At 37.5% G+C, this 12,102-nt stretch overlaps 1 protein-coding gene across 2 annotated transcripts in view; it reads left to right on the forward strand.

Annotated features, from left to right (window-relative positions):
• LOC112982289 (LIM zinc-binding domain-containing Nebulette-like) overlaps nt 1-12,102 on the forward strand; it is a 177,407-nt gene that overhangs the window by 138,818 nt on the left and 26,487 nt on the right. Inside the window, exons 8-9 of one of the 2 annotated variants that reach the window (XR_010387579.1) lie at nt 7,253-7,392; nt 9,141-10,019. The exons of the other annotated variant lie outside the window; for it this stretch is intronic. The gene's annotated coding sequence lies outside the window, so the exon portion shown is untranslated. Of the gene's footprint in view, nt 1-7,252; nt 7,393-9,140; nt 10,020-12,102 lie in introns of those variants that run through there. 2 annotated transcript variants of the gene reach the window in all.

The raw sequence follows: 12,102 nt of genomic DNA on the forward strand, positions 1-12,102 counted from the left end.
GTATTCAGAAACCAGCCAAGCCATAGTAAGGCTAAGGAGAGGTGCAGGCTGCTGGATATTTAAAGGCATCCAAAGCCTTTTAAAGCAGAGAGTTACCACCACTGTTTTTGCATGGCCATGGCAATTGACTGTCCAGGAATTACTGAAGAGTGGGATGGTGAGGGCCACAGTAGCATTTTAGCTTTGACTAGGGTGTGCTTTTGAAGTGAATCTCCTAATCATCCCTACCTACCACATTTTACTTGGCATTGCAGGACTGTTTTGGAGTGTACAAAGTGGATTAATTCCAGAGGAAATGAAACTGAATGATGTGCTCCAGCCACTAAAGTATATCCAGTCCATTGGACCAGACTAGAGCTAGCCCGCCTCTACTCCCTGCAACTATATAATATGGTCTTTATGTCCTCAGCTCCAACTGTTTCATTCTGCAGATCTGCTCCTGCTGTGCTGCAGTACTTGCTAATGGAAACAAAGCTGATTTTATACTTAGGAACTAGTTACCACTTTAAAGTTGCATTCCTATGGGACTGGAGAGTGATACCAACTGCAGTTAAAGGCTTTAAAACTCAGAAGGTGGAAGGGTGGAAGTACTGGATTTTGAAAATCAGATTGTTGCACGACCTCTCTTTGCCCTGTCAAGGGGTCACTGAGACTTGTCTGAACTGTGCACTAACTTGTAATTTATGTTTGTGGAGAATGTCAGGAGGAAGATTCATGTCTGGATGTGCAGGTGCTCCATTAGGATTTAGAAAGACATGGATTGATTAGATGGTTCTGGCTCCATGCAAAATTAGCTTTGTCAGGGACCCCTGACAGGGAAGCTTGGTGTATAATCAGTGAACCAGGCTGCAGTTAATAGAGCCTCAAAAATGTTAACAGTAGGTAACTAAGATAACTTTGGGAGTGACTGATATGGTGATCACATAATCACACCCGATATGCTGGGCCTGAACTTTTAGGGGATCACATACTGCACCTCTCAGATGTGGGAACTGACTTTGCCATGACCTTTAGGTCTGGATCAGCAGAAAATAGGTATCAGTGCCTCTGTGTGTGTATGTATGTATGTGTGGTACAGGAGGGAGGTCAGGTGGCCAAAAGTGTGGCCATTCTCATTGCTGCTACTTCAGGAGCAGTGTATTACAGTATCTGAGAGGTGTGAATGAGACTTGGGAGCAGAATATGTCTCAGAAGTATAAATGAGACTTGGATTTAGCTGGTAGGCTTGTGTCTGTAGGAAAGGGTAATCCTATGGTCCAGAACAAGAGAAGAACCCAGGCAATCCAAGGAAATCTGCTCCATGTTAGTAATTTGTTTATATTTTACCACATGATCTTTTCTGACACTGATACCAAATGAAATGAGAGGGATGAGAGCTGAGCAGACGCAGTCCATCGCTGTTAAATTAATAAAGCTTGCTGTTAAAGTGCATCCTGTGGATCTGGCATTCATTCACCTGCGTATCCTGCTCAGTGTTTGGTTTCTGTTCTGAAATGTGTACAGCACAGGAACTGGTCCGTTTGCTCAGTTCTATTTCTTAGAAGATTTCAAGGACTGGCTTGGTAGAGGAGAGGGGTTTCAGGAAGCATTTCCTGTTTGATGAGCACTTTGACTCATTTCGGTTAGGAACACAGTGTTGGAGGGGTCACTGAGTCAGATCCCCAGCTGTCATTGACACTGCCTCGTAGAAATCTTGTCATACAGTTTTTGAGCCTAATCTGAAAGCAGTGAGTTTTGGCTTTCAGAATCTAACCAGGTGTTGCCTTAGGTGTTTCTTCTTTGTCAGAAAATTTCTTTTAGACAGGATTTAGTGTATGGACCAATGCGGGGTGGTACTAAGCGCAATGCAGCTCACTACGTGTGGAGGTGGGAAGCCTGCTTGTTATTCCTAACTTTGCTGGTGCTTTTCTTTATTACCCTTGGCAGATTACACAACCATTCTGTTTCCTTTTCTGTACAATGGGAATAATGATGCTGAGGGCCTTTAGAAAAGCTGTTTAAGGTTATAATGAAAATCATAACAGAGCCGAGTGGTGTGGCTGCTGGTTGTTGTTACTTACATGTGCAAATTTTGTTAGAGGTAACTTGGGAACATAGGAAGTGGTACAAGGGTGGGTGTCCTGAATCATCAGATCTAGTCCTCTCTCTTGTGGACAAGCATGCCGTATAAACTTTTTAACAAACTCGTCAAGCTCCATATTAATCTGATCAGGGCTTTAACCACTTCTTTTTGAAGACTGCTTCATAACTTCGCTTCTGGGAGGTTAAAAGCCTCATTCCAATTTCCACAATAAATTGCTTCATGGCAGGGCTGTGCCTATTTATTCATATACCAGCATTGCCTTTTAGCTTACGTGGCACATGTAACTCCCTGATATATTTAGAGAGAAATGTCATTCTTGGACTTTGTTTTATGATGCTGATCAAGCAAGCAGTTTTCATCTGCCCTTGCAAAAGTCTCTCTATTCCACAAAGTCCCTCCTCTACTCATTCTTATGGGAGCTCATCTCTTCTGAGCACAGAGGACCTGATTTATTTTGGGATTGTATTTGCTCTTCTTCAGGGCCATGTTAGTGGCCCACAGTCATTCTGTGATTGACTCGGTCATGCAAATATTCCTCCTCTTCTGTTCTTTCCAAATATCAAGCTTCCATCTTACAGCAGAAATTCTCTAAAGAGTGTTTTTTTGCATTAAGTAGTATTAAATCTCATCCTATTACTCCAGACCTCAAACTCGGTCAGTTTTCTTAGAGAATATTGTATTCTTTGCCATACCTCATTAATGAAATTATTTAATAAAATTAAACCCAGTAAGACCCTTGAGGTAGTTCCCCTTGGTAGCCCTTCAGTATTGTTCTTCTATCAGCACAGCTCATTGAATTATTTGTGTAATCAGCTGATCTCCTACCTGTCTTTTAATTTGCAATTTTTGCATCAGTCTGCATCCTTTCCAGCTTAATATATAAAACTTATTCTTTTGCAGTCCTTCACTGTTGATGCCATGCTTGATTTGACAGATTCATTAATAGTCCTTATTACCAGATTTGTGATTTCAAAATGCTGGGGGTTTATTTGGTGTTCTTGGTTCGTTATTTCCAGATTCTACCAATTTGGGCACATAAAAATATGCACTTTAATTCCATTTCATACTCAATTTTCTTTTCAAACTCTATTTCTATTAGCCATTCTGTCTTTTTGTTTTCATATACTTATAAAACCTAACTCAGTTTTGTAACAGTGACCTTGTCTCCCTTCGCTCTCTATTCTCCAAGATATGTTTTTTGCCTTCTGTGTTCCTCATCTAATCTCATTTATTTTTCCTAATATCCCTTATGAAGTGTTGTTAGTTGTGGAACACCTCCTCCCCCCCCCCCCTTTTTTTTTTCACACCTTTACTGTACTTGGGCTGGAGGTTCAAAAAAAAAAAAAAAGTACTTTTAATCACTCAGAGAAATTCCAAAGCTCTTCTATCACACCTGGAACAATCACACCTGAAAATCTCTCTGCTACTCTTACTGTCTTTACTATTATTAGCATTTGTTCTCTAGGCTAGATTTTGGTAATTAAAGTTCTCTTTTAGGATTCAGTTCTTAGAACTGCATATTTTAAAGGGATTTCTTAAATATGATGATTCAAGCTGCCAGTTTGTGGTCTTCGAGTGTTGTTGCTGAAAGCTAACCTGCACCTGCTCTCCCAAGTAACAGGTAAAATTTATTTTTCACAGTACTGTTATATAACAGTACTTGACAATTACATGAGAACTTCTATGTAAAGTTATAGATGGGGTAGCAGAGTTGGAAGTTCGGTGGAACCAATTTCTGTGATAAAAGCCTTTGCATTTGGCTGTAGCCTTAATAAATTCCACCTTTATGAAATTTTCTTCACTCTCATCTTCCCAGTCCACACAGCTATTGCTGGATACCAAGTCAGTTTTTGGTTCTTATCAATAATGGGCTTTTCATTTTTCTCTCTAGCAGTCCCATCCCCACCAATTTTTCTACCAGCACGTCTGGATCAGAACAAACTTCTCCATCCTTGCCTTGTGCAAAAGAAATGGATAGTTTATAAACCTTTTTAGTGGCTTACTTCCCTTGCTGTCTCTTGCTGAGGTCATGCAGTACAGCCTACTGAGACAGCCTTCTGTCTCTTACTGTTACCTTTTCTTGCCCTACCTTTCAACTTTTGTTGCTTGCCTAAGTGGAAGATAGCAGGGGAAATGCTGAGTTAACTCAACCGACTGCTGTAGGAAAATTTGTAAAGGAAACATAGTGAGAGGGTGAGAGGAAAACAAAATAGTGAATACCAGTGCATTTTGTTTCAGCCAGTGCTAAATTCCACAGGGCCAGATTTTGGTATCTTTATGACTGTGGAATCCATAATGTGCTGACAGAGTGTGTCAGTAGTTCATGTGTCTTTTTTTAGTGTCTCTGTAGACTCAGGCTTTATTTTTAACCAGTTTTTCAGGTAACCAGAAAAGCTAAAAATCTTTTCTTTGTTTTTGTTTCATTTTAAACCTGTGACTTTTGGAGAACAATTCATGGGCAAGAAGTGAATTCCAGGAGATTCCAGGGTTTGACACATAGTTTAGGAATGCATAATGCTGTATAGTCTATGTGCATTATATGTGTGTCTTCTTCCACAAGGCATTTAAGTTATTGTTTTGTCCCATAAAGTCCTAAAGTCTTGGGAGCCACCACCTCTTTCCCAGGTTTATAATGCTACAGTTTGAGCAAGGCACATTGCGTTAGAACTCCTCTGTGAGATTTGCTTTGCTGGAGTCCTGAAAAATCACACTTCAGACAGAGGCAACTTATATTGGCAGACTATTAGTTCTGTACGTTCCCCAAATAAAAAAGGTTATTCAGGCAGAAGTACTTTTGCTGATGGGATGCTATATGTGCAACAGGTATTTTGCTGGAATTAGAATACTGCAAAATGTCATGAGTAGCATTTTTAGGGTAAGACGACATCCAGATCGTGTTGCCCTTTGTTTATGAGGGGGAAGAGTATCTGGCCAGGCTACTTCTCTTTCACTTCCATATTTTTTGTTCAAATTTTAGGAATTTGGGCATGCTGTAAAGTTTGTTATTGTAAGTGGAAATTTAGGGAGCTCAGCTTCTTGAGATCAGAGTATATGTGTGCTAAGTAGGAAAACAGAGTTTTGTAGGAATTGAAACTGGTAAGGTTGAACTATTTGTTGACTATCTGTTGGTTTGTTCTAATTTTCTCTGAATTCGATCATTTGTGATGATTCATTTGTGAGGTTAAAGACTTTTTCAAAAGACATGTATGCTAAAAATCCCCAAAGTAATTCAACAATATTGTCTCCTTTTCAATTCTGAAAGGTGGACTGATGGAGGTCTTAAAGTATATTTAGATGTATACACTTTTTTATTTTTTATTTTTTTTAACTTCAGTGACAGGTGTATGTTTTAGACATTGCAGGATTTCAGTGGCCTGGGAGTGGATTCTATAAATAACAAACCACATGTTGGAAATATAGATAAATAAAGAAAATATCAATGGAAAGTTTTCATCACAAGGAGTTATAGTCCTTTACTCAATACAAGACATGAATGTTGAGAAAAAAAGATAAAAGCTTTGGAAAATTCCTTATCTATTGGTTTCATGTAGCTTTCTGTAAAGTGCAGGTAATTGTATTTACCTGCTTGAAAACCCGGTAATATATGTGAGACAGTACAAAACTTCAAAGTGGTGGACCCTGTTAAAATTATTACTGTCATTATTGATAATTATGCTTATGGCTATATAAATATAGACATGGACATAGTCCTCACATTTGACCAGTTACAGTAAGAGCTTCCTGGAAACTTTTCACTTTGAAAAATATTGAAATATCACAAATGCTTTTGCTGTGATAGCAATGCCAGAAATAGGGTGCCTTTCAAAGTTATTCATAAGAGAAACAAGGACAATCTCTTTACTTGTGCTCAGAATATCTGGTACTTTGGTTGGGGCACTCATTTAAGATGTGGGTTGTTATATCTCTCTTCTGCCTATATATTTCCCATTAGAAATGTTTGACTTTGCAGACCTATTTTTCATGAAAAGTTGGAGAAGGCAGAGAGAAGGAGGAAGGGAAAAAGAGGGGGATCAGAATAGTTAACATTCAGTTGCTTAGAGCCATAGCAGAATTCAAATTTGTGTCCTTATCTTGCCTGAAAAGCTTGAACACATCTTGCACCTGTGTGAGATGCCTTAAATCTGATTTTATACAAAATTTTATGTACATGGAAATCTCATCAAACTCATCAGTTTTAGAGGAGAATAGTGTGCTAAGCATCCTATTCAGTCCTATTGGATAAACAGTTATACTGGCCTGGATTCATAAGCAGAATGAACGGTTGACAGAGACACTTGAATTTGAAACGTCAGCTCTAACTTTACAAGCTGCATTAGTACATTTAAACCAAGGAGGCTCCAAGTCTAATATGTAGGTTTCAGGCACCTTCAATGCTCCCTGATTGCTCTCTGGTTAGGAGATGCCAAAATCTTTTTCATTTCATGGACCATATTGTGTGAAGAGAGAGGAAATCCCAGTGGTCTGGATCTGGTCATCTTCACCCTTTATCCAGTACTCAAGGGCTCTGTCCTTCTGGGGATAGACCTTTGTAGAGTCCCAGGTTATAGCTCAAATTTTCTCAGTCTCCCATGTCTTTTACTGCTGAGATCTGACCTTTGGCAGTTCTACCAGAATGGAGCCTTTCCCCTCCTCCCCTTTACCCATCTCCACCACCACTAATAAAGATGAAGTTGAGATTCTATGTATCTTCCATTCTGCTGATGCCTTGCAGAAGGCAAGAAAGGCAGATGGTCACAGCCAATTTGTCCTCACAGGAAAGTTCCTTTTTGTCCTCTTGAGTCTATCCCAACCATGGGTGAGATGGTGAGTGATTTCTTCTCCGCATCTAGAGGCAAGCGGTTTAACTTCCCGGTGAGACCTGGATTATACACACCTTTGGCCAGTTTTGGGCTGGCAAGGTGTAATGACTTTCCTGAGACTGACCTAACCTCATCTTCTACCTGGCAAGTCCTCTGCCAGCTCAGCAGATGGTCACATTCTCCTGACACTCTCTGTTAGCATCTCATTTGGGGTGGTGCAAGTTTCTGAGAGTGGGATTCATCTCATGTCAGCTTGTTATTTTCATTACAAATATGCCAGAAAATTTAGAGGGACAATTGTATTCTTGTGTTGGATTACTGAAACAGTAAATCTGCATATTTTTTTCAGAGACTTCTAGCCATTGGAGTACATGAGACCAGACTGCTTGGTGGGTCTGAGTGGCCAGCTCCAAATGCCTTGCCAACAGACTGTCACATCAAGAGAAAACCCTTAGCTTTTAGGCAAACCTAAAAATGAGGGGACATCCTGTAAGTGTTTTTGGTCTTTATCTTGTAATGCGTTGTGACTCTGCTAAACTAGATCTCATCGTCTCATCTGCAGTGTTCATTTAAAAAAACATTGCTTTTTAAGGGTCATGGTAGGGTCCTGCTTCAGTGAACCAGTAGCAGTTTAAGTCTGCCTGCCTTCACTTAATGCTTTAGGTATAATCTAGCACAATACTCCTAAAAGGAGTAGATTTTTCAGAAGTTTTCTTGCATTGATGCATAAGGACTGTTGCATTTATGTGATACTAAAGCAATATCGAACCTGATGATGGAAAGCATGGTTCATTTTAATCAAATGCAGTTAGGGAAACCTCACTTGTCTATGAGCAGACATATTTTTAATTGCTAAGCAAAGTTTATTTACGTTAGAGTCACCACTCCAAATGACCTTGGCAATTCATGATCCCCTGTAGATAATAGCTCTCTGAATGCAAACAGTGAAGCCTGAGCTCTGTAGGTGAATAAAATAATGCTTTGCTGTGTATTAAAAGAAATTTTCAAGTATGCTTTTTGGATGGTTTAATAATAGCACTGTCCTAAGAGCTATTTAATCTTTCTTTCTAACAATTAACCTTGATGCCAAATAGACAGTCAGCATTTTTTGCTTTAATTTGATTAGTGTGGTCCCCTCTTAAATTAATTGCTTAGTTAAAAAATTTGTTTAGTTTTCCTTTTGCTTTAATGATAGTTCTTTTTAAAGTCTGCTGCCACATAGCTAGCAATAATCACTCTTTTTTCCCTTTTTCCTTTCTCTTGCTCTTTTTTTTTTTGTACAGCTCTATATTTCCTTCATTGCATTCACTTTCTATCTAAAAGCGAGGTTCAGAGTCATTGCTTATTGAAATGATGGTCTATAAAGACTCCTTGGTCTTTTTAATTACATTTCCTTTTGGCATTCTGAAAGTCTTGTTCTTGCACAGGGTTTTGCCAGCATCTCTGCTTTGTCTATGCTTTCCCACACAGATGCTTCCACACTTCCCCCTTATACATCTGTAGCTTTGGCAGGTTGGTTAGAAATTCTCTCAATTCAGCACAAACAAAATCAAGCCTTTTAAATACTCACTTTTTTTTCTATCCTGAATTTTCTGGCTCAGTCTTCATTTATTAAATTTTGCTGGAATTCTATCATGGAAATGTTGTGTTAGCTAATAAAGATGTTTTTCTCTGCTTCACTGCTTTGTGGGGACCGGCTTGAGGGAGTGTTAAAAATAGCCTTAATAAAAATAAGTTAATGTTATTGATAAAAGTGTGAATAGCTCATGTGGTGACAGGCTGATCTGTCTTTAAAAACAATTAAAAAGCATAAATCATCCTTTAATTCTCATAAAGCTTTTTACTCTAAAGTTTTATAAGCAGCTCTTTTTTATATAAAGAGCAAAATATCACAGTTCTGCTTTGCAGAACTGAGAATAGAGTTCTGCCTTGAAGCTTTACTTTGAAAATGTGCTTTAAACATAAAAATATTGACAGGGTGAGAGATTTCTGGGTAGTGAAAAATCTGTAGTATATTTTTAAAAAGCAATGTTGTTGTTCATCTTATTTTACAGTAGACCTTCACATCAATATTTACACACACAAATAACTTATATAAGCTCATCGAGACTACTCAATGAAATTGCATGTATGTAAGGTTTTGTGGAAAGGTTGCATGAACAAAATATCACTTGTTAACTGTTCCACAGTAACTATCTGCATACTTCTGTCACTTTTACTCTGTTTCCTTCTTACAGGAAAACAAGATTGTTCAAGGAAGACTAGTCATTGATGAAGAAGATATAAAGTATTACATTCTGTAAAAGTGTTTAAGAAAATTCTAGGGTAGCTTGTAACTTCTATTTTTTATGGCTAATACTAAGAAAATATTTTCATACTAAAATTCAAACACGAAGACAGATTCTTAAGAATTAAGAAAATGTTCATTAAGAAAGTTTTTGGATACTTGGAAACTATAAAACTGTTTGGAAGCAGATGATAATAGCCAGATTACTCTTTCTTCTGTATCAAGAGAGTTTCTAAATATAATAGGTGACAGCTTCTTAAAACAGCCCCTTAGTCTACATGGGTAATGCGATATCAGGCTTTGCTCTGATACAGCAGACTTAATTAGCGATCTAAAAAGTAGCAGTATTCGTGGCTATGATTTCGTCATACTTCTTATACTGATTCCAGACAGTACTGTGTTAAAAGCCCCTATTTACAAAGCTTAAAGCAATTAACTGAAGTATGATGTAATGTAACCATATTGTAATATAAATGTGACATGCAAAATTACAGTGGGCAGAATCAGTCTTAGTTAAGAGGTGATACTCATAAAGAACGAGATAAAGGGGATAAGCAGTGACTGACACAAGTTTGTGGTAATATTAAGTTATTCAAGGCATGGTAAGAGTAGAATATGAAGAACTACAAAAAGACTTTGCAAGAGTGAATGACTGGACAGTGAAATGGAAAATGAAATTCAAAGTGCAGAAAAATGTATGTGAATAGCTTCATGTATAATAAATGACCTCTGAACTGACTGTTACCTCTCATGAGCTACTTCTGTGAAAACATTGTCTCACTGTGCAATAGGAGTCAAAAAAGCAAATTGAACATTATAAATAAATAGCAAAGCAATAGAAAACAAAAGAGAAAGCTTTATTATACCTCCCTAGAAATCCCTTATTCACCCATACTTTGAATAATGTTTTTAGCTCTGGTCCATTCAATGCAAAAAAAGAAAACAAATCAGCAAAAGTGTCAAGGATGATCAGAAGTATGAAGTTATTTCCATAGGAGGAGTGAATGAGTCCAGCTTAGTAGTCTTCAGCCTGGAAAGAAGTTGTTTAAGGGTCTATAAAGGTCTACAAAATTGTGAGTGTCGTAGAGAAGCTGGAGACTGTGAATGACTTTTCTCTCTCTCCCAGTGTAAGAACTGGGAACCAACAAGTGAAGCTAGTCAATGAAGCAGGATCAAAGCATGCAAAAGGAGGTTTGTCTTCGTGGAACATATTACTTGATGGATTTTTTTGGCTAAAAGATGATGTTAGTGAAAAAAATTTAGATTATTTCAAGGACTGGACAAGCATTTAGAAGAAAAAATCGACTGTGGAATAAGACAAACCACACCAGGCTCAGGAAATACCCTAGACTAAAAACAGCTGGAGTCAGGGAGAGTGTAAGGGGTGAAGTATTATGCATGTTTATCCTGGTTTTTACTGCTTTCTAGTAATGCTTATGGCCATCCTTGGATAATGAACACTAGGCCAGATGGACCTTTGGTCTAAGCTGGTACTAGACATTCTTAAATTCTTACTTAATATAGAAGCAGTGATAAAACATGTATATAAAATATTTTTATAAAAATACATAGAATGTAAAACATTTATATAAAAGATAAAAGGAAACTGATGATGAATGTAAGTTACTAGCTAAAATATGAAGGCTATAGAAAGGCAAAAGAGTCCATTATAAATGGCTAACAGAGTTAAAAATAACATGGCTTTTAAACTAAAGGATCACTTAAAGATGTAGTTTTTAGCTCTAACCAAAATAACTTCTGCCAATGTAATCTTATTTCAGGTCACTGGAATGCAGCTTCTAATCTGATCTTTTCCAGTTTGTGTTAGAGTTTTGCATGTTGAATTTATATTCGAAATCACTGTGCCCTTATTTTACAGTTGGGATTTAGCTCTTTTAAAGTTATAAATAGGAGATACAAAAAGATACAGTATATTTCAAATGAAGCAGAAGGATGTTTCCTCCTACTTTCTCAAGATATACGATCCTGGACCACATAACAGTTTGTTTAAGAAACATTTGTTGTCTGTGATTAGCAAGGCATATGTTAGATGGCTAACTGGCAGATTTCGAGATATAGTTTTTACTAAAGAGGTATCTCAGATGGGGATGTTTTTAGTGGTTTCTCCAAGGGCTAGTCCTTGATCAAATGCTTAAATATTTTTAATAGTATTCTAGACAGTGAGATAAGATCTTTGCTGGTAAATTTTGCAGTTCCAAGGATAAGTAATACAAAGAATAAGAGAAAGATTGTGATCTTTTAAGAAGTACCATTATAGAATAATTTCAGATTCCAGGTTAATTAGTCAGAGTCCAATAATATTTATTTTTAATAGTCAGATGTAATATAATAGGTTTGCGAACCTGGAAGGCAAATGATACATACCACAGAAAAAGAGTTGGTTTTGGAAAACAGAAAAATACAGACTTCATTCTAGTTAATTGCTTCTCTCTTTGCAGTACTGGGGCAAACAAGCTCATATGATCCTTGGAGGTATGTAAGAATGATGCCAGGTAGAAGGATGAGAGTGCCTTTACAAGTGGTTGTGTGGAATCCTGACCAATACTAGAATATTGTGTCCACATGCTGCGATGGCTTTCAAATGACTGCATAGAATTCAAGGGAGGAAAACGGAAATGATCTTGGGGACTGGAAAAAATAATGTTAAGCTGTTGGAGTACCAGCTATTTATATGAACTATGAAAAAGAAATGGCTTTTGTATTTAGTATAGATATTTACACAAAGAAAAGATATCAGAAAATCTGTGACTTGACAGGATTCCTGGCAAAGATATGACAAGGTCTTGTTGCTGGAATTTTGATCAATTTGGATTTAAATAATCTGTAGCTTCTTAAACATAGTAACGTGCAGTTTACCTGGGGACATGGTAAGTTCCTTTTTTCTTAGGATT

The sequence above is a fragment of the Dromaius novaehollandiae genome, chromosome 2 (assembly GCF_036370855.1).
Source record: "Dromaius novaehollandiae isolate bDroNov1 chromosome 2, bDroNov1.hap1, whole genome shotgun sequence".
NCBI lineage: Eukaryota > Metazoa > Chordata > Aves > Casuariiformes > Dromaiidae > Dromaius > Dromaius novaehollandiae.